Raw genomic sequence first — 22,323 nt, forward strand, 5'->3', positions numbered from 1 at the left:
TTATGTGGTATATTCAGGGGTGCAGAAAGACGATCTGGCGTCCTTCAGTCTGTGAAGACAAGCTGCCAGCAGTCTTGATCCTCTGAAAACAGGAGCTGAACATCCTGGCTGAAAACCCTGGGAAAGGATTTGGGGTAAGCTATGCTGTAAGAAGGGCTGGTGCAAGGATGTTTCACGCCTAGGTGAAACTTCCCCCTTGCGGCAGCTCCCCACCTCCACCTTCCGCCCTGAGGCATCCCCCTGCCCCAGTTCACCCCTCCTCTGCCTCCTCCCTGAGAATGCTGTGGCTGCTTCACTTCTCCCGCTTAGGCGCCGCAAGCCTGGGAGGCGGGAGAAGTGAAGCAGCCATGGCGTGCTCGGGGAGGAGGCTGGGCAGGGGTGAGCTGGGGCTGGGAGTTCCCCTGTGTGCTGCCTCTCCCCTCCCCTTTCTTGCTGCAGGCAGCCCTCCCTACGCTCTCCTGTCCCAGCTCCCTCCGCCTAAATGCCGGTGGTGACTGGGGCGGCCGAAGATCCGGCCACCGCAGTCGCTGTCGAAGAAAATGGTGCCCCCCAAATCCTAGCGTCCTAGGTAACCGCCTAGGTAGCCTAAAAGGTTGCACCGGCCCTGGCTGTAAGAAACAGAGGAATGTCTTGTGAATTAAGTTTAAGCACTAGAAAACGTGTTATGATTTGGTTTTATATGCAACCTTGTTTCCAATATTCTGATTTACTATCATTTACATTATAGAGGATGGATGAGGTCTCAGAGGATTGGAGAAGGGCAGACATAGTACTTAGCATTAGAAAGGGGAACAAGGAAGACCCAGAGAATTATAGATCAGTCAGTCTAGTTTCAATAGCTGGAAAAATGCTGAAACAAATTATTAAATAATCAATTTGTAAGCACGTAGAGGATAATAGGGTTATAAGGAATAATCAGCATGAATTTGTCAAAAACAAATCATGCTAAACTAACCTAATTTCCTTCTTTGACAGTGTTACTGGCTTACTGGATGGGGTGGGGGAAGAGGTATATGTGATATATTTTGATTTTAATAAGACTTTTGGTACAGTCTCACAGGACATTCTCATAAGCAAGCTAGGGAAATGTGGTCCAGATGAAATTACTATAAGGGGGATGCACAACAGGTTGAAAGACCATACCCAAAGAGTAGGTACCAATGGTTTGCTGTCGAACAGGGAGGGCATATCTAGAGGGGTCCCACAGCGGTCAGTCCTGGGTCCAGCACTATTTAATCATTTTCATGAATTATTTGGATAATGGAGTGGACAGTATGCTTATAAAATGTGCAGGTAACACAAAGCTGGTAGCATTTTTGAGGACAGGATTAGAATTAAAAATGACTTTGTCAAATTGGAGAACTGGTCTGAAATCAACAAAATGAAATTCAGTAAAGACAAGTGCAAAGTGCTTTGCACTTAGGAAGGGAAAAAATCAAATACACAACTACAAAATGTAGAATATTTGGCTAGGTGGTAGTACTGCTGAGAAGGATCTGAGGGTTATAGTCTTGTTTTCATGGTCTAGATAAGTGACATGTGTTAAGTAAAGTGGAGATCCTAAATTGAATCTTGTCAGCTAGTGTGTACTACTCCTTTCAGAAGAGAGGATCTGCGAGTTCTGTGAGCGTTCAGCGGGGCTGAGGACTCACAGATTAGTGAGTGCCTATCACTAACCTGTATAGAGGGTCCTGCAGAAGCCTGGAAGGCAATGTTTATGTTGCCAGAGGCTGGTGAAGTCAGGGATCTGATGTACAGCAGGCACAGACAAGACTTCCTCATGCTAAGGGCAGGTGGCAGCAAGTTCCCTCATAACCCTGGTTACCTCTGGGATGTGTCACAGAAGAGCCTAATGTTGGTTGCCCCAACTGAAGAAAAATTAGTATGTTGGTATGTCCAGCAGAGACCTAAGAGTTGTATTGGTAGAATGGCCCTTCCAATGATCAAGGATGGAAGACAACCAAGGCCAAAGTCTCAGTACGTCAACTGGATATGAGAAAACTTACAGAGACCAATTTGCATGATAGCTAGGTGTACAATCATGTTTTGGACGAAGACTATAAAAAGTCACCAACCAAATAGGGAAGTGGCAGGAAACAGAAGATATAAAATATGGCTCATTTTGTCACACTGACCACCACACAAACACCATACTGCTGGTAGTGTTACTCTTCTCCAAGAAGGATTAGTAGCACCTTCCTGCCAGGCAAGCATCTCAACTACACCTGCCAGATGCCAGAGAGAAACCTAAAATGCTGTCAGAAATTGGTTTTATACTGTGTGTCTTCAGGCCTATGATGAGATAGATATATACCAACAAGCCATGAGGAGATATAAAAGGGTTGCTTCAAACAAAAAAATAATATTATATCAAAGTAACTAACTAGCTATGCTATTCATAGTTCTGTTCATTACTGGAGGATGGTGGAGAGGATGTCCACACACACGTACACACGCTTATGGCTGGAGTCCATAAAAGCTTGGTAAGAATTTGGACCAGCACAATTGACAGAGTGCCACCCCAGATATTTGAGTAGCCTTATTTAGAGAATTATATCCTACTTATGCAAAGTCCTAAGTGCCTTCTAACCAGGGGCAGCTCCAGGCCCCAGCACGCCAAGCGCATGCTTGGGGTGGCAAGCCGCAGGGGGCGCTTTGCCGGCGCCACGAGGGCGGCAGGCAGGCTTCCCTTGGCGGCATGCCTGCAGAGGGTCCGCTGGTCCCGTGGCTTCGGTGGACCCTCCGCAGGCAAACTGCCGAAGGCAAACCGCCGAAGGCAGCCTGCTTGGGGCGGCAAAAACCCTAGAGCCGCCCCTGCTTCTAACAGTGCTCAGTAACGCTAATCTCCCAGTCACTAACATGGAGTGTTGAGAGCAAGGAAAACCCTCACATAAAGTGCTAGCCCCCTCAGGTATACAGTGCACCAACAGTTTGCAACTAGGGACATTTTTGCATTACTACTGTCCTTTATTAATGTTATCATGCAGCCTCATGGTTTTCCTCCACAGATAAGCCATAGCTGTCTGAGAATTCCTTCCAGCATTGTAGCTTATTGGAGACAGGCAGTATAACATGCTGCTCAAAAAAGTGGCACTATCCCTCCTATGTTACAGGAATGCTCACTGAAATTAAAAGATGGTGCAATGAAAAGAAAGAGAAAGTCATTTTTCCTTGAACTAAAGCATGTGTGGAACTCCCAGCCACAAGGTATTACTGAGCCTTTGACCTTAGAAGGATTCAATCAAGGATTAAACGTTTCTACAAACAATAAAGTAGCTGCAGTTAAATGAGATAGGATACAAACTTATGAGGGTAATAAACCTTCATGTTTCATGACATAAACCTACCACTAATTGTCTGAGATCAGGAAGAAAGTTCCAAGCATATCTTAGCATATAAGTGTCCATTATGGGAGGTTTTTATACACATTCTTCTAAATCATCTCTCTCACTGAGCACAGTCGAACATGGAATTCCCATTCTGGAGCAAAGCTATGTTCCTAACATTATCCACTAGCATAGTTCCTTTTCACCACAGATGGTCTTAATCCAGTAGATATTTTAATACAATCCATAAACTATGAGATAAGGTCAAATGCCTCATACACTGAATGGCACACTGGATAGCAAGAAAACTAGCAAGTCTGAAAAATACATTAAACAAACTGTGACACTATTATAGAGTCTTATATTAAAATGTTGAACGTAAAGTGCCTTTAAAATACCATTGTAGTGACATTGTTTGAAATCCCAAAGCAAGCATTATATTTAAGAAATTTTATCATTAAAACCAACGACTCATACATACAGGGATAGCAATTTCACTCTCTAAAAGGATTAAAGCAATTTGATCCAACATGACCAAAAAAAAGTGTTTAAAAGTTTCATCTCATCCACTCAAAGAATTATTTTGCAATCTCCTCTTTTACAATATGTAAACAGTTTTATACGGAAAATGGTTTACCCGTCATTTATATAATGACTTTATAATGATGAACCTCTGCCCTATGATATACAGTAGAATAGGATATTTTAGCATGAAAGTGGTTGGTAACAAATGCATGTTAAATTATTTTTATGCTTCCATATGGCAGCTGTTGGTAAGCTTACTAGATACAATCACAGCACTTATTATTTATATAGCAGGGCTGCCTAGATGCAATGGTCCCAACGTGTTAGACACCGAATGCCCAAAAGTTTACCAATTATTAATGTTTAAATTACAGTACAGCCTAGAAGCCCCAATGATATCCAAGGCCTCAGTGTGCTAGGTGTTGAACAAACACAGATAAAGATACAATCCTTGTCATGGTTTGTCTCTTATGTTCCTAAAAATCTCATGTGTTAGGGCTTCAGTTGGTCACCTGCAGGGGGCCAGGAAAGCATTATTTTCTCCTTCACTGCATTCTCAGTTTTTGTCTCCCCAGGTGATTGGCTGGCTGGTTCTTACTAAAATGCTCAGTCATGTGTGTTGCTAACATGATCATCATATGTGCAGTCACGAAGGAATTTTCTCCCAGGGCAGATTGACAGCGACCTTGGCAAGGCTTTTTGCCTTCCTCTGCAATGAGAGCTGTGGCTCACTTGTTGGGATCCTCTGACTATATCTCACTTAAATCCCTATCATTGCAGGGGCCTCAGGCACTGGTGCTCCTCAGTTCCTCCTGTTCTTGCCCTGTGATACATAATAGTTTAGTCTCCTGTAGCCTGTAATACTCTGGTCTAATTTCAGTTATTGTATTTAGTGTGTGGACGCTGGGTGGTATTGGTGATCTGTGATATACAGGAAGTCAGACATAAGTGATCTCTCTCCTGCCATGCATCTCCATCCTCTGACAAACGATTTAGTGACCCCTTCTGGCCTTAAATTCTGTGACTACAAGCTTAAAATCTAAGAACACTATTTTTTAAATTAACAAATACATTGCATGCCAATTCAGCACTTGTGCACATGGGTAGACACCTGCACACAAACAGAGCCCCACCAAAATCAGGGTTGATTAAGGTATAGACGTCCATGTTTATGGAAACTGCTCACCCCATCTTATCCCGTTCTGCAGAGAAATATTTTTTTGTAAGCAAATGTACATCAACGGAGCTGGAGTTGCAGATATAAAGACAACGTCCTCTGTGTTTCTACGGAACAGACACAGCATGGCCATCAGCAGTGCAGATTTTCCCACACTGCCCTGTACCTCAGTTTTGACATGGTGTGATCCCCTCTAGGGATGAGATTATCACTCCATCTCCATATTGATTCAGTCTTTTGCTGAATCTTCCATTAAGGATGCTAGTGATTGTCATGGGTTCTCAAATGTGGGCATCTAGTCCCTGGAGCCAGACAAGACCACTAACTTATTTCAAATTGTCACACACCAGAACATGGGCAGTCAGGGCTAGGAGTCAGGGGCCAGGAATGACACAGAGAGTCCAAAAACAGAACTGAAGACAGAGCCACAGCCACGGTGCAGAGTCAGGAACTAAACAGGAGAACAGGGCTGGAGGGGACTGGAGCAGGGCAAGAGTAAGGCAAGCACAGGAGTTATCACAGCTGGAGGCACAGCCAGTGACCTGTCCACTGCTGAGATTAAATACTGACTGGTAAGCTCCTTGCAGACAAGTGGGCAGGTCAGCCGAACAGGCTGAGGCCTCAGGACGGTTAATGAGTGCACCTAAGCTCATTGGGAATTCAGGCCCATAGTTCCTGGACATGACCACTGTTGGGGACAAGTGTTTTAGAAGTAGAAACTGAATTCTGAGGATGAAAATTGCCCAGGGACATCTGTAATTGTACGTGCAAATTGGCATTCATACACACAAGTACCTGCTTGTGTGTAACTGCTCAATTTGCATGCAAAGAACCATTTGTGAAGACTATTTTCATATGCTGACCGCCATCTCTATTTTGATTCAAAGGCACTGCTGGCAAAGGATGGATTGAACCAGTGACCTAATGAGATATCCCAGCTTGCCACGAGCAATATTAATACATAGTTTCAGCCACTTCCATTTCTTTGGAAAGATACTCAATTTCTCTTTCCATTAGTTTACTATCTAGTGGGATATTTTAGAAAATGAAAACTTTTTCATATTCCATCTTTATGTAATCCCTCATAACAAATTCCTTACCTTTTCTTCTGTGGAAAGAGAGTAACCTGATGCTTCTATCTGAAACCTCTCAGCAGATATTAACCTTCCTTCCCTCCCAAAAAGCCAGAAGGAAACTGACTGCTTGCTGTGGTGATTAGAGGGTGGCTCAAATCCAGCAAGGGATAAGATGTTAGCAAAACCTTTCTTTATGGATACAAAATTAATCCCTGAACCACACTTAACTGTTTTGTACACACAGAGTCTCAAGTTTGCTGGTTTATGGTCATTATAACCTCTCAATTTTTATTAGAGATACAGAAAAAGAAGGAAAATCAGTTAAGGCATTTGAAATGTAAGTAAGGCTGTCTTCTTAACAATATCCCTTATTTCTTTTCATTGTATAGAATCTTTTACAGGTCAAACCTCTGTTTGACAGTCTTATAGATAGTCTTAATTGTCCTTTCTGGAAGGAAAAAAATAGAAGTTAATTTAGATGATCTTGAGCTCTTGCTGTTGAAGTCTGGTCCCACTTTCTTTAAAACAAAAGATGATAAAATGCACACAAAAGGGGAGAGAGAAAAAAGCAGCTTTTCTCTCTTGTGCACACGTTCCCTTTCAGCCTCACAAGCTCAGCATATGGTCTTATTGGCCACTCCAAGACCTGGCAAATGTTTACCAAAGTTGGGCCATTTAAGGCATTGTTTTTGGCTTCCTTTCTGGCTCATGGTGTAATTACAATGGGAGAAGTGATGCAGCTGTGCCAGGGCCTATGAGGTTATGGAGGCTCAACTAGAGGGGCTGGTGGAAGAGAGCTGGGCCCAAGGTTGAGGATGAACCTACCCTGCACACTCACTCCACAGCAGCAGCTTGTGTTACCCATAGGGCTGGGCCCAGTTCCCTACTCTAGGCATTGCAACCTGAAGTGGGCCTAGGGCAGCAGATTGTCTTGAGTGGCCTCTGAGAGCTAGACAGGAGTTAGAGGACGGGAAGGCTTGATTGAGGCTGGGAACAAATTTCAGAGTCAAAAAGAGGGACCCTAACCCATTCTTGCACCAGGGCTCTTGTTACACCGCTACTGAGGTAACAGGCTCACAGCCCTGTTGAAAAAGGAGAAGTTGTCTTGGCCTATTAAGCCAGGCTCTTATTAGAAAGAAGGCAAAAAGAGAAAGACAGGACAGGGAAGAAATAAGGTGGGGAAGGGAAATGAAAGGCAGAAGGTGATGACTGCAGGAACCCAAGTCTCACATTCCAGGGAGGTGTTCAGATTCAGCCAAAACTGGTGGAAATGGTAATGTCATCTGGCTTCCTTTCTCTCGCCCAGTCTCGTCAGAATGTTTTTCAGGATCAGGACAATGAAGCTCCAGTAGCGTCATGGTGGATCCCAGGGATAGAGAGGACAGTAGGCGTGGCTGCCATGATGTCAAATTTTGCTCCTTCTAATCCATGCATTCCACTGTTCTTTAGTGACCAGGGGTGGGCAAACTTTTTGGCCTGAGGGCCACACCTGGGTGGGAAAATTGCATGCAGATCCATGAATATAGGGCTGGGACAGGTGGTTAACGTGCAGGAGGGAGTGCGAGGGGTGGGAGGGGTTGTGGCTTAGGCTCTGACTCCATAGGTGTGCCGAGGCTGGAGCACCCATGGGGAAAAATTGATGGGTGCTCTCACCCCACATCTGCTCCCCCCCCCGCCCCCCTACCCCAGCTCACCTCCGCCTCCACCCCACCTCCGCCTCCATCCCTGAGCATGTCGCATGCCCGCTTTTTCCCCCTACCTGCCAGCGCTTGCCATGTGAAACAGCTGTTTCTCATGGCAAGCACAGGGAGGGAGGGAGGGAGGGAGGGAAGAGGAGGGGGAACGCAGCGTGCTCAGGGAAGAGGCGGGGCTGGGGCAGGGATTTGAGGAAGCGGTCCAATAGAGGCAGGGAGGGGGCAGAGTTGGGGCGGGGACTTTGGGGAAGTGGATGGAATGGGGGCGGGGCAGGGAAAGGGTGGAGTCGGGGCAGGGCCAGGGGTTGAGGGCACGAGCACCCACTGGTGTTGGGGAAAGTTGGCACCTATGGGGTGTGGTGTGCACAAGGAGGCTCAGGGTAGGGGACTGCTGTGCAGGAGGGGTGCGGGGTGCAGCAGGGGGCCCAGGGGAGGAGGGCAGGAGGGGTTCAGGGTGTGGACTCCCGCCCGGCGCTGCTTGCCTTGAGCAGCTCTCGGGTGGCAGCCACACGCAGCAGGGCTAAGGCAGGCTCCCTACCTGCCCTAGCCCCGCGCTGCTCCTGGAAGCAGCCAGCGCCACATCCCTATGGCCTCTGGGGAAGGTGGGGAGGGAGAGGGCTCCATGTGCTGCCCTCGCCTGCAGGTACCTCCCCCAAAGCTCCCATTGGCCGCAGTTCCCCATTCCATTGATAGGGTGTGATAAGCAGGTAATGAGCATGAGGCTGTACAAAATGGGCCCAACAGATGTCCTCAGTGCTTTTTTGTTAATGGTTGAGAGGTCAGTATCAGGATACTGGGAAGAGAAGGCCTGGGCACTCTGACTTTCTACATTTTGGGAAAAGCTCAAGCTGCTCAGATGCCTCTGACTGATGAACAAGCTGTGGACTATGATACTATGAAGGCAATGATTTTGGATTGGATGGGTGTGTCTGCAGTATGGTACAGGCAGAAGTTTCTAGTGCCAGGGTGATCAGAGGGGACATGATCTAGGGCATTTGCCCAAAAATTATGAGACTGGACCAGTAGGTGTCTGAGCTCAGACAACCAAGGAGTTGGGGAGGTCATGAACTCACTTATTTTGGAACAGATATTGCAGTGTCTCCCCGAGGTCACTAGGTTGAGTGCAGAATCACCAACTTACTACTTTAAAAGCAGCTACTGAACTCAATGAGGAGTTCATGGAAGCTGGTGTCCCTAGTAAAAGCACCCATCTATTTAAAGGACACGACCCAGGAAGGAAAGGCAGGAAGCTCAGGATCTCAGTGACAGGAAATTTCTCTTTCCCACCTCCTACATCCCCCAGGGCTTAAGGCTTTTCCGAAGCTTCAACTTAAACCTTATGGTGATGGGACAACAAACTACATAAAACTTTATAAATAAAGTAGTGTGGTGAGTCTACACAGAAGTGTGTGAGGACTACTTGCAAAGAGAAATCCTGGGTGAAGGAGCTTGCCCTGTGACAGTCCCTGATAGACCTCGACCACCTGTTTCACCACCATCTTTTGGGAACCCAGCATGGACAGTATAGCAATTTATTCCACCATGAGAGTCTAACCCACAACAGTAGCAATTCATTGGTTCTCATACACAAACTACTACCAAAGTACAGGCCTCTACAAAACACCTTCCTACTGGGGTAAAGATAGAAAAACAGTTGTGCAGGTTTGTCACTCTCCGGTGTGGTCTGAAATACAGTTATTGCTTAACAAAGAACATTTATGATGCAATTATTTACCTGCAACATTCCCCCATCACCATATAGAAAGCCATTAAATGCTGTTATTGCTACAGTATAATAGAAAAAAATATGAACTACCCATTCCTCTGTGGAATATAGCTGGAAAGTTTTCTTATATTTGATTATATTATAGTTTTTCACCCTTTCTTGGGTGATTTAAGAAGTTTCATTATCTTTTACCTTCATGTAATAAAACAAGTTAAAGTGTTTTTCATACCAGTATCAATCCACAAGTTTTGCACAAAAGCAATCCAGGAGAAACAATACTATGTTGTATCTTGTTTCCTTAAAATACGTAAAGAAACTAAGATTATCACTGAAGCTTGCACATCCTCAGATGCAGTTTTTACATGTCAGATGGAATTTAAGATCACTTTGGTTTAGACATCAAAGCAATGCATTTGTTTAGTTTATTTAAAAACATTTATTCAGAAACAGTCTCACTGCAACTAATCATCTACTTTGTAGAAATGCATCCATTTTTGACAGGACGTCAAAAGCTGACATTTATTTCGCTTATAAACTGACGATGTTATAAAAAGTCAAAGAGAATTGAATCAAAGGGTAATAAATACTCCTGAAAAGAAGCTTCCTGGAAGAGAACTCCAATCTTTGTACTTTCTGAAGGGACTATATTGAATTTCAAAGTGAAACAGAAATATTCACATCTAGCCCAAATATTCCTGATTAGAGAATTAAACTGTTAATAGAGATATTATTATGAGGAGATAATATTTTTGTGAATGATAAGAGTCTTCATATAATCATTTCAACAGCACACATGATTAGGATCCAAAATTTACCTGTCTTCCTGAGCAGTGGTGTATTAGTCACTGGGCCAATGGGGCCTGTGCCCAGGGGCCCTGGCCAATTGGGGCACCCCAGAAAGGGTGCCCTCGCACCCTGACCCGCTCTGCCCACGCAGCACTCCTGCCAGGTAGCAGGGGCTTGCCCAGCAGGAGCACTGGTGTGACGTTATTGATATAAACTGGGACCATAGAGAACATGGGTTGCAACCAAGGTCCTGTAGTGGCACCAGATCCTATGTAAAGGGGGTCATACTAAGGTGTCTAAGAACCAAGGTTACCGGATTACTGTTAATGATTATGCTCTCCTGTGCTCCTCGTATCATTCTTCTTGCTCAGTCTGAACGTTGAACTACCTTCGCCGTAACTGTCTATATTCTCAAACTTGTGCTGTTGTTACTGCGGACTGATCCAGCACAATCTGGTTCAGCCTCGTTTTAGCCCGTGATGCCCATTTAAGACCATCAGCCACAACAATGACCCATCAAGAGGAGGTGGAATACGCCTGTGACTCCAGCAAGGCAAAACGCCATAGACTGCAGACACTCCCTCGCTGTACACTTCACATAGGAACAAAGGAGTGTTCTTACACCTGGAAAAGCCTATATATGCGAAGGCTTCCTCTCCATCATTTGTCTTCAAGTCCTGCTTCTTACCTCTGGGCACTTTGCTACAAACTGACGCTCTGCACAAAGGACTGATGACCCATCCAGCGGGGAGTTCTCCAGAGACTGATTTGAACACTGCGTTTTATTCCATCACTGCTCACAGCCTGAACTAAAGACTTTCCCATTACGCCTATTCTATTCTCATTTCAACGCAATTCTAGCTCTCATCTCTATCTTTTTCCTTTTATGAATAAACCTTTAGATTTTAGATTCTAAAGGACTGGCAACAGCGTGATTTGTGGGTAAGATCTAATGTGTATATTGACCTGGGTCTGGGGCTTGGTCCTTTGGGATCGAGAGAACTTTTTCTTTTACTGGGGTGTTGGTTTTCATAACCATTCATCCCAGGACGGGTGGCACTGGCGGTGATGCTGGGAGACTGTAGTGTCTAAGAAAATTGCTTGTATGACTTGTGGTTAGCCAGTGGGGTGAAACCGAAGTCATTTTTGTCTGGCTGGTTTGGTTTGCCTTTGAGGTGGAAAAACCCCAGCCTTGGGCTGTGACTGCCCTGTTTGAGCAATTGGTCCTGAATTGGCACTCTCAGTTGGGTCCCGCCAGAACCGCATTGTCACAACTGGGCAGAGCGAAGCAAGCCCCCACACCCTGACCCCATTTGCCTGGCAGGGGAGCATGTGAGGGGAGGGGGCAGGAGTACTGCATGCAGAAGGAGTGGGGAGGGGCCCCCACTTGCTCTGGGCCAGGGGCCCACAAAACCCTAATCCACCCCTGTTCCTGCAGTTTGCCTTTATTTTTCATTTAAGCACCAAAAAATAAGCTTCAAATAAAGCTTTCTCCTGATCTAAGATTTTTCTACAGTTTCTCCCTGAAAAGTCCTTCTGTCCCTGCCTCAGTTACTTCTTCTACCTCTAAGAGACCCCTCTTATATAATCAGAATTGTAGGTTGAGCCCCATCTGGTCCATCTTCCAGACTAAACCAGAATTAGTCAGCAGAAGAGTCCTGCCTCTTCCTGTTGGGGTCTAAACTCCAACATCTTGTGACAGTTTTGTGTGTGATATTTTATCATACAGTCTGTTTTATCACTTTTAATCAAACCTAACACATTTATCCAGTTCAGACAATTTAAAACAGGACTCCACTGTCAAGATAGCTGAACACAGATTTTGAGGTCATACATTCTGTAACATTTTTAAATAATGAGAAGCACTATTTCAATGGAAATATGTACTAAAAAGCCTCACTTCCCAAGGATAGCCTCTTATTTGTTTATGCACAGTGGTGAAAAACCCATGGTTTAAAATAAATCTCTTCTCTGCTGGTGTAAACTGCTGGATATCTATTCGATTTGATACAGCTGCAGCAATTTTCTCCAGCACAGAGTTTGGGCCAGTCTCTTTTTGTGTGAATGTTCAATTTTGTTCTTAATTTACCTTACCATAATCTGCAAGGGAAGGATGAAATAAAATATTGATGGTTCAATAAGAAAATAAATATTAATATAGAACATACACATATAATAATATTCATGTTTCCGCCCAAGCCTCCTCATCTCCCTCCATCTTCTCTCTGCTACTTTTGATAACACCATCATCCATCTTGTCATTCAGGGCCATAACTTTGGTGTCATCCCTTCCCATGCAAATCTAGAGCATGTCCAAGTCTACTTTTTTCCTCCATAATGTTTCTAAACTCAATCTTTTCTTTCTATCCATATAGCCAAAATTCTCTTCCAGGACCCCATCTCCTGCCTTGATTTTGTGATAACTGTGCCTACAAATGTTGGCCCTAATTATGATCTCAACTGAGAAATGAATGAGAATTCATAAAGTGTGACAATAACCTATAAAAATAAATGCTGATGGTAAAAGGTGCAGAACAAAGATAGAGTGACTAAATTAGTCCAAACAAAAAAGCCAATTGATATAAGACAAGGGCTGTGTTAAGATCATGCCTGGTGAACACAAATGTGGGATCAGAAATCAATAGGCCAAATGTGGTGTCAGAAACTAAGCCCAAAATAATGAAGGGATGGGCTATTCTGCCCACCACACCCTTCTGGGATCTTCAAAACGAAACTCTGAGAGGAAAATTAGCAGATGCTGGCTGACTGAAAGACAGGAGAACAGGAAGGAACAAGCTTCACCATCATAACTGCCACCTCCACCATCTCCTGAGACCCTGGGATCCATAATGACATCACTGAGCCTTCATTACCCTGGGATCTGAGAGATGTCCTGACCCAACCTGGCCAGAAAGAGGACTCAGATGACATTACCACCTCCACCAGCTCTAGCTAAATCAAAACACCACCAGGGATGTGAGACTGTCATTCTCTTCCCCCACTCCCATGTGTACTTTTCCTTCTCCACCTTCAGGGGCGACTCCAGGTCCCAGCACGCCAAGCACATGCTTGGGGTGGCATGCCGCGGGGGGCTCTCTGCCAGTCGCCGGGAGGGCGGCAGGCAAGCAGCCTTTGGCGGCATACCTGCGGAGCGTCTGCTGGTCCCACGGCTTTGGTGAAGCCGTGGGACCAGCAGACCCTCCTCAGGCACACCTGCGGGAGGTCCACCGAAGCCGCAGGACCAGCGACCAGCAGAGCGCCCCCCCCACCCCCGCGGCATGCCGCTGTGCTTAGGGCGGCGAAATGTCTAGAGCTGTCCCTGCCCACCTTACTACTTCTCTTTCCTATCCCTCACCTTTTGCCTTCTGACTAATGAGAGTACTGCATATTTTGCAATGCTGCTGTGAGCCTGTGACAAGAGAGGCAGGTAAAAAGAATGCCCTAACCAACAGCCTGATGATGTTACAACTTTGTAGGTTCTGAAGTGACTAAGACGATTATGCTGTGCCTGTGTTTTTCCAGTAGTCAGGCTGCAGGTGTGAGTCAACACCAAGGACAGAAGCTGTATTTTCTATCTTTGCTAATCTTTTCTCTCTCCCTTTTGTGTGGGTTTGTCTTGTTTTGTCTTTTAGAAAGCAGAATTTGATGTTAGCAATAACACCAGCTCCAGCCCATTTTGACAATTTGTTCTCTTTTCCCCAAAAGGGCAGTTTATTACCATTTTTAATACCACCTAAGAGACTGTCAAGCAGTGTTTTTTCTTTCTAAAAATCTCTATAGCTCAAGGAAAAGGGAAGAAGGGATGCTATTAAAATGACAGCCTTATTTAATACTTTATGTTTCAATGCTTTAATTATTTTTCCTTCTTTTCTGTATCTTTAACAAAAGGTTAACAATATCTTTAACAGTGTGTTTGCCATGGTGGTAAGCAGGCTGAGGTCTCTGTACCTGAAGACTCAAACCTTGTTTAAAACTATTAGTGTTGTACAGTGACAGAGTCATGTTAACTAACACCTTTGACTCCCTGGGCCCATTTATTCCATCAAAATTAATACAACATTGATTACCACAACTTTTCTCTCTCTGACCAACCGAGCACCTACATAGTCCCACTCCATTCCATTCAAAACACCACTGCTAAGATCAACTTCCTTGACCATTGTTCTCAATACATCACCAAACCATTTTCAATACCTCCGCAAGCTCCCACTTTTCTGCCAGTTTCTTGTCTTTCCCTTCAAGGATCATCATGAACACACTGCCACTCCCTATTCTTGTCTCTCCCCATGTACTCTTCTTGCCTCCTCTGCCAATAAAACTTGTCTTGCCTGCTTCTCGAACAGCCACCTTCTTCCATGCCCCTACACATAGAATCTCCTTCCCCCAACTTATCCACAAGACCACTACTCCCTCCTCCTTCCAAGACCTCATCCCATAACACTTGCATGTATTTAGACATCTAGTTAAGGACAGGAGAAACAGTCAGTTCCAGTAGTGTGCATTTAAATTTTGTTAAAACAATTTATAGAAATTGATATAATATTGCATAAAAGTTGTACTTGCTTGTATCCCTCCATGATTGGTGAAATATGCCTCACACAAGGCAGAAAATGGTTAAATAACTTATCTGGACAGAAGTGACCTGACCGATCACACCTGCAAGTCATGTCAAGAATGAAAGAGGAATTCAAAAGGAGGGAAGCCCAGCTCAGTAGCGGCAACTCTTGGAGGAGAGCAGATTGCTGAGCTTCCAAGCTCCCATGGAGAGATCAAGCAGACAGCAGAGCCTACTTCCTTGCCTAAAAGAAGTTCCAAGACCCCCAAAGCAAAGGGGGATGTACCATATTCCTCTGCTGATGAGCCAGCAGACTTACAGCTAGACTGTGGCCCATCCAAGGCCCCTGATGTGGGTCCGCCTGCCCCCAAATCCCCACTAGACCACAATCTGAACTGCTTACAGAGTCCTTCCCCTGTTGTGGCACACAAGGAATTCTCCAAACAAAAGAAAACAAAAATGTCCTTTTACCTCTCCTTCCCCTGAGTGAGGAAGAATCAGAGTAGAAAAGAACAGAGGAGGTCAGTCTTAGGCAGTTTTTAGCCACCCTTTCGGGGTTAGGCTTATCTGCAGGTATAGTGTCTTTACTCAAGGTTAGGACCTGCCTCTGGCCCCTCCTTTCAGGTCACCCCTGGTCTGTGACTGTCTTCCTCTTTGCTTATCTGTCCTCCCTGTAGCCAGCAGTCTCTGAGGTTCAGCAGTCTTCTGCCAAGTCACCACCCCTTCCTGTGGCAGGCTTTCCCTTTTTAAGCTTCTTCTCTCCAGGCAAAGAAAGACTTACAGTTGTGCCTGGTTAGTGCTAGCTGGGCCCAGAAGAGCTCATTAGCCTGCTCTCTACTAGAGTGAGGATGTTCACCCTCACAGTCCCTCTGAAGGACGAGAGGCCAATGGCCTGGCTGGGACTGACAGAATTTTCTTTCCTTTATTTGTTTTCCTGTTCCTAAGTTCTTTGTTCATTCCCCAGGTCCCCAAAAGGGGCAACCATACAGAGGAACTCAGCCAGAGGGCTGACAATTTATTCCTTTCAGAATGAGGCCTCTGGACACAACTCCTATGACAACAATAAGCAATAATTTGCATTTCTATCAATGCCTCTGATCCTGTGGTAATACCCTTGTGTCATCCTGTCTCCTTCTAACGGATGATTAAAACCAAAGATAAAAGGACTCAGGAGAGAATGCTCTGTGGACATATTTAAGTTATTGAGAAACTTAGGCCTGGTCTATAATACAGAAGTAAGTCAATGCAAGGCAATTTACGTCAACCTAACTATGTAAGTGTCAATTCTAAAATTTCACTCCCACGGATGTAACTGACCAGCTACGCTGACTTAACTCCACATCCATGAATGGCATCAAGTTTAGGTCTATGTAGTTAGGTCAATGCAGTGTCAGTGTAGACATTGCATTACTTACATTGACTGTTAGTGGCCTCCAGGAGGTGTCCCACAATGCCCCACCTTGATAGCTTTAGGTTTTGTTTTGAATTCTGCTGCCCAGCAACCCCATAACAGGAAGCTTCCCCTTCCCTTTAGAGCCCCGTGAACTTTTGAAATTCCATTTTCTGGTTGTCCGGCTTGGAAAGCACACCTAGCAACTCTCAAGAACAACTAGGAATGGCTCAGCTGACCATGCTGGCTCCATGCTGCAGATGCACTCCTGCCTGGTGTACACAGGAGATGTTGGCTCTCTTGGGTCTGCGGGGAGAAGAGGCTGTGCAAGCACATCTCTGATCCAGCCATAGAAACATTGACATCTATGAGCAGATTGCTTGGGACATGGAAGAGAGGAGCTACAAGAGGGACCAACAGCCTCTTCTGCTTCAGATACCAAGCACTGAGCTTGGAAGATCACCCTGGCATTCAGCATGGCCAGGGATAGAGCAGAGAGGAGAAAAGTAAAGGAAAAGGAGGGAAACCTGCAACAGGAGATGCTAGTGCTTCTCAAGCAGCAAACAAACATGCTTCAAATTCTTACAGCTGCACTACCCTCACCACTCCACCCCAGGGAAGACTACAGGCAATCACAACTGCACACACCCTGGCCTTTGAAAGACAAGGTTGATGTATGTGTTTATGAAATGGAATTGACTATTCTTTCTCCTTCAGAAGTTCTTTTATCTTTATTTATTAGGTATTATTCAGTTACAAATGTGTCAGTTTGGAGGAGTACGTGATAAAAGTCTATTTTTAGAAACTTAATTCATCTTTATTAGTTCACAACGTATGCTGCCTGGGGCTGATATCATTTGCAGATAATAGCAATAGGTGGATTTGCAATGTTGTATTACTTCACACACAGCACTCATTACAGGGTTCTTACTGGGGTGGAAAGGAGCAATGCCACATAGAGCACACTACAGCAAGACATATTACTGTGGCACGCTACTGAAATGGTCTTTCAAAGCCACCCTGAGCGGAATAGCTCCATACTGAGCTCTTCTTATAGCCCTGGTATCTGGCTGCTCAAAATCAGCAGACAGCCGCTCCTCCCTCCACCCGGGTGGAAACTTCCCTCCTTTGCATCACAGATAGTATGCAGGACTCAGCAGGCAGCTACTACCATTGGGATATTTTTCTCACTGAGGTCCAATCTCAAGAGTAGACAGTGCCAGTGCCCTTTCAAATGACCAAACGAACATTCAACTGTCATTTTGTGTCTGCTGAACCTGTAATTGAAGTACTCCTTTGTGTTGTCAAGGTGGCTGGTATATAGCTTCATCAGCCAGGGGAGGCTGGGTCTCCTAGGATCACTATTGGCATATCAACATTCCCAGTGGTAATCTGGTGGTCTGGAAGAAAATCCCTTCTTGTAGCTTTCTGAACAGTCCTGTGTTCTTAAAGATGCACATGTCATGCACCTTCCCTTACCAGCCCACACTGATGTCGGTAAAGAATCCCCCGTGATCCACCAGCACTTACAATACCATACAAAAGTAGCCCTTTCTGTTGATGTACTCTGAGGAAAGGTCATCTAGTGCCAAAATAAGGATATGCATGCCGTCTATCACCCCACTCCAGTTTGGGAGCTCCATTGCTGCAAAAGCATCCGCTATGGCCTGCACATTGCCCAGAGTCACAGTCTTTCATAGCAAGATGTGATTAATGGCCCTGAACATTTGCATCACAACAGCCCCCAACTGTGGATTTCCCAACTCCAGATTGATTTATTACTGGTAGCAACTGGGCGTAACGATTGGTACACGCTTCTGCACTGTCAGAGCAGATATCATTTTGGTGTCACTGCACTGGAGGGCTGGGGTGAGCTCTGCACCCATATCCAGGAATGTGACCTTGTGCATCCAAAAGTTCTGAAGCCACTGCTCATCATCTCAAACATGCATGATAATGCAATCCCATGAGTCAGTGCTTGTTTCTCAGGTCCAGAACCAGTGCTCCATCATCTGCAGCTGCTCCATGAATGCCACCAGCAACTTTGAATTGTTTCTTTCTATGCCTCACAGCAATCTAGCCTCCAAGGAATAGTCACGTTCCCCACGGCTCCTCTTGTGGCTCTGCAAATGCCGCAGGATCAGGTGACCCATATTCACAGTGCTCGTCATGGGGGAGCCTGCACAGCTCTGCACTATGCTTCTGACACAGATGGTGGACAATGAGGAGGGATGCATGGTTTGCAGTGATTTTGAAAAGAGGTGTGAAACATGGGATGCAGATGAAGTTATGGCATGGAGAACAATACATTATGGGATGTGGAAATCATGCATCCAATCACCCCTGTGCAACTCATTTCAGCCACATGAGGCATTGCAAAACCTTATAGACTCATAGAATCACAGAACAGGAAGGGGTCATCAAGTCCAGTCCCCTGCTCTCAAGGCAGGACTAAGTATTATCTAGACCAGATGGTACACAAGACAATTTTTAATGGCACGCTGCTGCCTGCTGGGACTCTGCGTGCCATTAAAAATCCTGGTGATGCGGCAAGCCACGGAGTCCGCGGTCCCGGGTCGGAGCGCCGGCTGAGCGCAGCAAGCCACCGGCCCCTCCCCTGCCTTCCCCCAGAGCCCTGCCGCTGCATGTGCAGCGCTCTGGGAGCTGGGGCTGTGCGCTCCCGCGGGGCAGTGTTTGGCTCCGTGGAGAGGTAAAGACGCGTCCCACTCATCTGGAGCCCTGCTGCCATGCATGCACTGCTCTGAGGGGTGGAGTGGGGGGGTGTTGGATAAGGGTTGGGGGTAGTCAAGAGACAGGGAGCTGGGTGGGTTGGATGGGGGGTGGGATCCCGGGGGAATGGTTAGGGGCAGGGGTCTCTGAAAGGGGCAGTCAGGGGTTGGAGGGGGCATGGGAGTCCCGGGGTCTGTTTGGGGGGTGGATAGGGGTCAGGGCAGTCAGGGGACAGGGGGCAAGGAGGGTCCTAGGGGAGCAGTTAAGATAGGTGGGGGTCTCTGGAGGGGGTGGTCAGGGGACAAGAAGCTGGTGGGCTTGGATGACGGAGTTTTGGGGGGGCTGTCAAGGAGGTAGGGGGTGGAGGGGTTGCAGAGGCAGGAGCAGGGGGGCGTCTGTATGGGTCCAGACGTCTGGGGATCCCTCAAAGGGGGGTGGGGAGTGGTTAGATGGCGGCATTGGTGCAAGTCCAGGGAGTTCTGTCTGGGGTGCAGGGGTGTAGATAAGGGTTGGACGTCAGGGGACAGGTAGGGGGTAGGATCCTAGGGGAGGCATGTCAGGGGAAAAGAGGCCAGGGAATCTAGATAGGGGGTGGGTCCAGAGGGGTAGTCAGGACAAGGAGTGGGGGAGGTGGGTTGGGAGTTTGGAGGGAGCTGGTCGCAACCCAGCTCTGCTCCTTGCAGCCCGACCCACACACACCACATAAGGTACTGCTGAGCCTCACTCCTCGCCCCATGAGCTGCCCTGTACACCCATGCCTACTTCACCCCAGGCCCCTGCCGCCAGCACATCAGAAGTCCTCGCGCGCCAGGACCTCCACGCCCCTGCCCAGCCACCGCCAATGCCCTAAGCTTAAGCTCTTGACCTCCCCCCATGACCCGCCTACTCTGCACCCACCACTGCCCCCCCTAACATGCACTTCGCACCCCAGCCTTCTGCCCTGACTCTATGACCCTCCACTTCCACAGCCCCCCCACATCCCATGCACCCACACATGGCCCACGCCCTAAGACCAAAAAGGATCACTTCCCACCTGCACCCTACATGAAATGTGGACGTGCCTCAGTCAAGTGCCCCACACCCAAACCTCCTGCCCCAACTCTGAGCCCCCTCTCATTTTAGCTTCCTGGCAAACCCTCACCCCAGTTCCTGTACTTCGGTCAACTCCAACTCCCAGCCTTCAGTGCAGAGGAAGGAAGAGAATGGGCAGAACCATGGGAGAAGGTAAGGTACCCACTGTTATGTGGGGCAGGCAGGACCCCAGACTGGCACTCGGCTGAGCGGGTCAGCAGCCGAATCTCCATCGGGCAGGAGCCGGAGGATGGAACCCATGGTGCATGGGCAGCCGCTCAGCCTGCGGCTGGTCTGGGGTCCTGCTGCTGGCCCGCACAGCCCTCTGCCCAGTCTGGGGTTCTGGCTGCCAGACCCTTCCCAGCTAGGGTCCACCGCAGGCCCACTCAGCCCACTGCGGCCTAGGTGAACAGAACCAGACCAGCAGCGGGCTGAGGGGCCGGTGGCGTAAGATCAAGCATTTAATTATTAAATGAAGCTTCTTAACATTTTGAAAACCTTTTTATTTTACAATACAACACTAGTTTGTTAATTATGTGGTAAACCTCCTGACCCAGATTCTGGACTTTAGCGTCCAATAACTGGTGTTACCTGAACTTCCCAAGCTCACTACCTGCTTGAATTTTTTCGCTGCCACCAACTAGGACTATTGGGGTTCCTAGTACCCCCCGAGTCACCCACCTTCCCTGGGGACCCCAAGACCGAGCCCTGGGTTCCTCTCTTCTTCTCCCAGCTTCCCCCCTTCCTGGTTAGCGGTGCGAGACTAGACTTCACTCTTTGAATACACCCGGAGGTATGCATCACCTCCCCCCCTCCTTCCCGCGCGCCGAACGAAAAAAACATAGGAAAAATATTTGTTAATGGCCTCTGTTTTACCTGCAGTCGAACCAAAGGGTATTTGTAAAGGAAGGGAATCTTGTTAACAATAATCAATGCCACCCTGAAAGGGTAGAAAAAATGTTATTTTTGTCTTTCAGAAAAGTCAGAAAAAAGCTAATTACCAGCTACAGAACAACCTATTACAAAAACAAATGAAAGTAAAAAAAACATACGGTGCAATAGCTATGGAATGTACTGAAATGCAAGATGTTTAAACAAATGTTTTGGGTAATATCAGAAATATTAAGGTTTTTGATCATCTGTTTAAAGCAAAGGAAAAGGTCATTGTTTAATACCTATCAATATAATGGATGCAGTATGTCTTACATACTGATGAGACCAAATTTGTGAAGTGAAGAAAAGAAATTGTTAAAATCACACACTAACAGGCTCTGGAAGAAAGAATGGAAGTTAGCCCACTCCCCGATTGCCCTGGGATCTTTCAGGCTGCCCTGGACCTCAAGCAGTGGCTGTGGGAGGAAGGGGAACTATTTTGACACAGAGGTTGTACCAGTGGACTCTCAAAAGTGGTATGTTATCCATGCCGATTGCTCCAAAGCCCTATATAAAGAGATCTCAACTAGAATCCTGTATGTGGGAAAATTAATAATTAAGACCAAACTATTGTATAATAGAAAAACCGGCAATGTGCATGTGTAATTCTGGAAAGAAGTGTTTAAAGAATGAAGGGTTAGCAACCCACCAGTGAAAAATGTACAGTTAATGTAGTACTGTTTACACATATTCACATTTACATTTGCCACAGAACCAAAAAAAGTCTCAGCTTACTTATGAAAGCAGCAGAGAATCCTGTGGCACCTTATAGACTAACAGAGGTGCCACAGATTCTCTGCTCTTTTCACAGATCCAGACTAACACGGCTCCCCTCTGATACTCAGGCTGACTTGATGTGCACGATTTAGCTATTTCTCTATTCAATCTTGGCATTGAATGGCCACAGTTGCCAATATCTGTTTTAAACAGTCAAAAGGAACATTAGTTCCTTAAAAAAAAGGGAAATGAAAAACGAACCATTCATTTTAACACGCAAATGGGAATATGTTAAGAATTGCCACTGCAGAAAAAAAACATAACGCTTTACCATTGGTTAATAACATATTTCTGATGGTCTCCCACCAACTGGCTACTAATGTTCTTCCCTAATTGTTTTTGGTTTAAACTGTATGTGTTTAATTGAAACGTTTAAAAATGGGCTGTGGAAAAAACAAATGTATGCAAGGAGAGCCATATGCCCAAATCACCTCCCAGTATTTTTTATTGCATGGACTAAATAAGAAGTGACAGCTGGGATTAATAATCTTAGTGTCAAAAAGCAGGAATGTAGGAGCAGGATTTATTATTCCCATAAGATATTAATGTGACATTTG

The sequence above is a fragment of the Chelonoidis abingdonii genome, chromosome 4 (assembly GCF_003597395.2).
Source record: "Chelonoidis abingdonii isolate Lonesome George chromosome 4, CheloAbing_2.0, whole genome shotgun sequence".
Classification (NCBI taxonomy): Eukaryota; Metazoa; Chordata; order Testudines; family Testudinidae; genus Chelonoidis; species Chelonoidis abingdonii.